We start from the raw sequence: 6418 nt of genomic DNA on the forward strand, positions 1-6418 counted from the left end.
TATACTCGTGCAAAAAAATGCACGAGTTTGCACATTAATCATTTTATTCGCAAAACCTGAATATATTACCAAAAATTCAAATAAAAATACTAAAAATTACACTTGCTTAATATTCAATGTGATTCTTACAAAATGACCTGTTTTATTTGCTTTATTCTTATGAATTGCTCATTTTCATACTAAGTATGATTTGTGTGACTAAAATTTAATGTTGAAAGGTGAAACCGACCATCCCCTCGTATATATTTGATTCCATTATTCTTGTACCAAAAGCAAATGAGTTAAGTCGTAAAATCGGAGGGAGAAATACTTGTATTAGGACCTATCAGTAAATAAAGAAAAAGAAACCATTTGTACAGGGAAGCTGACACCATTATAATTTTTTTAAAAAAGTTTCGATATGGCGGTTATTGTTATTGCATATAAGAAACTCAAAAGCATGAAACCTAATTCAGATTACGGGTCATGTCATATAGGTGAGGTTAATTCAGATAAGAGTCTAGCTTGTTTTCTAATTATCTTCCCAAACGAATCAAAATTAACAATTTAACAACTAATTGGGATACATTAGAATAACCTTAAAGTCGTTGATATATGAAGTCAAACGTCTAATCTTCCTTAAAACTGAGTATTCATTTTAATATTAAAGCGGGTTAAATACTGCTCCAGTTAGGTATATAGGACAATCTCTTTTACTTTTCCATATGCATTATCCTCTTGTCTTATTCATATTATTTGACTCATATTAAACTTAAACGGATACATCCGTCTTAAATGTGAATTTTCTATAAACTCATTTAACAAAAACACATACGGACTACTCTATTAATTATTATCACCGTAATTACTAGAGGTGGCAATCGGGTCAGTCGGGTCGGGTTTGGGTCGGGTCACGTCGGGTCGGGTCATATCGGGTTCGGGTCATATCGGGTCAGCATACCCTTTCGGGTCGAGTCGAGTCGGGTTCGGGTCGTTATCGGGTCGGGTCATTTCGGGTCGAATAATGTATCGGGTCGGGTCGGGTTTGGGTCGGGTCATTATCAGGTCCGGTAACTTAACCGCATTACTATAATTTTTTACCATTAAATTTATTTTTTAACCTATTATTTGGTTTAAATAATTCATTATTAAGTCAAATATATCAATCTAAACACAAAATCACTTTCATTTTGATCAAAATTAGGCTTAATAATTATCGGGTCATCAATTTAATCGAATTCGAGATCGGGTCGGGTCAATATCGGGTCAGTCCTGGTTGGGTTCGGGTCACCGATAATCGGGTCGTGTCGGGTTACGGGTCGTCATCGGGTCGGGTCGGTTTCGGGTCACAATATTTTCGGGTTCGGGCCGGGTCGGGTTTGCTCGGGTTCGGGTCGGGTCACTCGGGTCAGGTCAGACTTGCCAGCTCTAGTAATTACACCACAATAAAATTCATTCACCGTAAAATATAACCCATTGAATGCTTTCCTAAATTGCTCCCCCGCAGTACAAGAAGACCAAGTAGCATAAGTCTCATTCACAACCTCTCTTAATCTACTACTTTTGATCTTAGTCAATTTCAATTAAATTTTTCGATGTAAATTCATCTTTATTGAAACAGTTTTCATGGGATATGTGATAAATTTAGGCCTTCCATCCAATTTTTGAAGTTTGATGGTTTTGTTAATCAATTTGGATTGCTCGACACTAAGTAAATTAAAATACCCTTTTAAATGTGTTTTTTTTACTATACTTAATTTTTAAAATTGTGTCAATTTTTAAGATAAAGTTATTTTTTGGGTTTATGTTTCAATTACCACATTTATTTCCACCATATCTAACATTGGCCTTTTTTATTAGTATAGATTTTATTATTTCCTTAGCAATATTAGTCTTTTTTAGTAGCATCGATTTTTTCAGTAATTTTATTATGGCAGAGTAAAGGTTTTAGCTTTTTTTATCCCTGATTTTGTTCATCTTTGCATACAAAAACATTATACATTCCGTATTTTTATTCATGTAAGAAATATTATTTTGGGCTTTATATTTTTATTTCTGATTTTTTTTAAAATTATAATGTTCAGATTTGTTATACTCTTGTACATTATATATATACAAACTTGTTTATATATATACTATATACTATCATAATTAATCAATCAAAAGAAAGAAGTATGAGAGAGAGTAATTAAAGATATCGCAAGTTAGTGGTGGGCCAACATTAGAAAATGAATTTTTTCCAATAAAATTAGGCAACCAATCAGAGCCCTTTAAATGCTTTAACTTTTATATAATAGAGATTTTGTTTCGAGTAAAAAAATGAAAATTAATCCAAGTGAATTGAGTAATTAATGAGTTAAAATGCATTTCTTTTAAAAAAGTATTTTTTATACCACATAGCTAATGATTCCAATTTATAAATTCTCTCAATTTTTTATGAAAGTAATCAAAACGATTTATAGTTTTGTTTATACATAGTATGAATATAGTATGAGTCAAGTCATTCTCAAATAATAGCATTAATAAAAGATTTAAGACTTTATAATTTTATATTATTTATACTTTGATTAAAATATTACAGTTTACGTGTTTAGTAAAAATTATATAATTTCATAAAAGGATTTATTTTACTGAAAAGAATTATATAATGAAATACATCATAATTATTAATTTTCTTATTTATTGAATACAATTCAATTATTAATAGCTTTTTTATTTATAAAGATGCTTTTTGGAGGAGAAATTTGTGAGTTCACCCATTCTTTTAGTAGATAGGGGATGGAGAAAAGTTGCAAACATACCATTTACAAAATTTCGAAATTTCGAGATTTGAAATATATATGAAGCCATATAAGATAGGGAAAGATGGTCTTATGAGATCTGATAAATTTGTAGATATTTTTTCAAGATATATTATCTGACGTTGAAGGTTGTATAAAGGGTTATTTGTAGTAATTATATATTTAGTGTTATTCAAGTTAATTTGTTAATATATTATTAATTAATGTGATAATTTAATTATAGCAATGATTGTCTTATGAGCTTGCAGATTTTACCTTGTTAATATATTTTTTTAGCAATGATTGAGGATTTTATACTTATTTTTTGGCAATCAATTTTTACGTTATTTTTGGTAAAGATCATTGATATGATCTAGATTTGTCCCATAGTAGAATAGAATGATGTTATATTTTTTTTGGCAATCATTTATTACGTTAGACACGGCCCATAGTAGAATGCAAAAATTAAAAGCCAATTAGAAGTTAATATTTTAGGCGGAAAAAATGTAAAATCGCCTATTCATTTAGTAAATAGGGGATGAGTCTACTATATATTACAAACAAAAGCAGTTATTAGAACCTACTAATCTACTACTATCATGATCCCAAATACTAAATAAATAAGAAAGAGTCAATTATAGTCAAATAAAAAGACTAGACATGTTCACTATAAGAACAACAATATTTCCCATAGTACGTACATCAAACTCATTAGACTCAAACTTGTGTTATCATGCAAAAAATCATGTTTGAGCTAAATAGTGTTCTTACTTTTTCTTCATTTTTCATTCTTCCTCTTTTTTTACTTTCCTAAAGTCCTCGACTTTAAGACTAAACAACTTAATTTAATAAAACCATACCCCGTCATTGGTCATTTATTTGCCTTTTACCATCACAAAGGCGATACTTTATTCCAGTGGTTTTGCGGCCTTATAATCTCTTCCCCTTCTTCCACCTTCGTCATCCACCGTCCATTTGGCGAGCAGGTTGTCATGACCGGCAATCCCGCCAACGTGAAACACATCCTTAAAACACGCTTCTCTAATTACGAGAAATGCCCTATTTTTAGAAACACTCTAAAAGACTTGTTAGGTGATGGAATACTTAATGTTGATGTTGACACTTGGAGGTTCCAAAGGCAAGTTGCCATCCATGAATTTAACACCAAATCGTTACGAAAATATATAGAAAATGTTGTCGATTTCGAGCTCTTTAACAGGTTGATACCAATACTAACAACTGCAGCTAAAAATAAAACCGTCCTTGACCTTCAAGATATACTTCAAAGATTCACATTTGACAACATTTGCAAAATTGCATTTGGCTATGACCCCCAATACTTATCACCCTCTTTACCAAAAGAGAAATTTGCTGATGCTTTAGAAGATGCTACAATGATTAGTACTCGAAGATTTAGAGTTCTTTTTCCATTGGTATGGAAAATTCGCAGATTTTTCAATATGGGGTCCGAAAAAAGGCTTAAAGAGGCAATTTTGGAGGTTCGTGAATTTGCAAGGTCTTTAGTTAAACAGAGGAAAAATGGGATTAATACTTCATTAGAAAATGAGGATTTGTTGTCAAGGTTTTTAAAAGGCGGCCATTTTGAAGAGGAGAACGTTATCGACATAGTTATTGCCTTTATACTTGGTGGAAGGGACACTACATCAACTGCTCTAACATGGTTTTTTTGGATTCTTGAAAAAAACAAGTTGGCTGAAGAAGAGATAGTAAGAGAGGTAACGAAGGGAAGAAATCGAGAGGACGATAATAAAGAAAATGACTGTTGCAGTTTTAAATAAGTTAAGGAAATGGTATATACCCATGCTGCTCTGTGTGAGAGCATGAGGTTATACCCGCCTGTCCCGGCCGACACTAAGCAGGCCGAGAATGACGATATCTTACCGGATGGAACTCGGGTAAGACAGGGTATGAGGGTTAGTTATTTTCCCTATGCTATGGGAAGGTTGGAAAGTATATGGGGTTCGGATTGGGCTGAGTATCGCCCAGAGCGGTGGCTGAAAGAGGTGAACAAGGATAAATGGGAAACCAAGTGGAGGTTTGTCCAACGTGATGCGTATTCATAACCGGTATTTCAAGCCGGGGTGCGGACTTGTATAGGAAAGGAGATGGATTTTTTGCAAATGAAAAGAGTTGTTGCTGGTATATTGACTAAGTTCAGGGTGATTCCTGTAATGGAGAAAGGGTTTGAACCTGTTTATGTGCCTAATTTGACTGCAAAGATGGAAGGTGGTTTGCCGGTAAGGGTTGAAGAAAGGATGGAATAAGATTGGCAGTTTGGCAAAACTGACTATGATCACAATCTACTCTACTCTAATATGTAATCAACAATTTAACGTTGGTCATGTATGCAATAATGTGTTCTATATAGCATCATAGTACTCCGTAATGGTAACTATGAATCTAGTACAGTACTAAATGATCAAGGGCATGATAAGTTATGGTAACGCCAGTCCAAAACATATAAAATTAATGGGCTCTTTAATGTTGAATATATTTATTTATTTTCAGTTTCCAAACTATTGAATGAATTACTTTTACATCCTTATATTGAGTAAATAAAAGAGTATTATTAACATACATCATGTTGGGACTACCGCCTTCGCCACATTACCACGTTAGTATGATATTATCCGTTTTGGGCCAATCTTGCACACATTCGTCTTTTGGCTCTTTTCCAAAAAGTCTCATACTAAGGGCATCAACAATAGAGGTTTTTCAACAAAGGTTTGTGTACTTTCTAGAGGTTTGTTGACAAACCTCTCTATTGTTGGGAATGAGGGTTGAGGTTCATAGATGAGAATGGTTACAATTTTGTATACAAGTTTGTGTTTTTGGTTGCGAGTGATAGTGGACCCCATGTAGTATACTTTTATGAGGTTTGTCTTTATTTAAGAAGTTTGTCTATTGTTGTATTGAGATTTGTTGTTAGAGAGGTTTGTATGTTGAGTGAAGTGGCATTAGACAAACCTTATTTGGGGTTTGTCTATTGCCAATGCCCTAACTTATAGTGACAACTATTTTATAAATAAGGCAAAACTCCTCTTTTCCAATGTGGGACTTGGGAAGTACCGCTTCACTCTTTTCCAATGTGGGACTTGGTGTGAAAGGGAAGACTGAGAAGGGAGGATATAAGAAGATTACATGACATGTACTGAAATCTACTGAAATCAAGGGCCATAATGTTTACTTCCCTCACCATTAGACATGGCAAGTCCGGCCTGACCTGCCTCACCGATCACACAAGCCAAGCCCGAGTCCCGGCCCTTGACCCGTAAGGCCCGTCCTATATGCGGGCCAGGTCCGAGTTCAATTTTTTAAACACGGCCCGCCCTTCGGCCAACAAAATTAATAAAAATAAATAAAATAGACAGAGCCGCCCATAGCCCACTTAAGACCCACCACGGGTCAGGTCCGGGTAACATCCCCCTCAGCTCGACCCAGCCCACCCCTTTCACGGGCCGATTAAGGGTTCAGTTAGGTGAGCCCAAATGCAGTCCGTGGCCATCTCAACGAACGATATTTTAAAATAATGCTCAAAAATTAAATATTTATCGCTTTGGGTTGGTTTTGAAACTATTTATCGAAATGGTGTCCACGTAGACTCGGAAATTCCGAACCTAAAACATGAGATAGACACG

At 34.2% G+C, this 6418-nt stretch overlaps 1 pseudogene; it reads left to right on the forward strand.

The window, feature by feature from the left end:
- Nucleotides 1-400: 400 nt before the first annotated feature.
- LOC141588472 (cytochrome P450 94A1-like) lies at nt 401-5296 on the forward strand (annotated as a pseudogene).
- Nucleotides 5297-6418: the final 1122 nt, after the last annotated feature.

Source organism: Silene latifolia, chromosome 1, assembly GCF_048544455.1.
Source record: "Silene latifolia isolate original U9 population chromosome 1, ASM4854445v1, whole genome shotgun sequence".
NCBI classification, from domain to species: Eukaryota; Viridiplantae; Streptophyta; class Magnoliopsida; order Caryophyllales; family Caryophyllaceae; genus Silene; species Silene latifolia.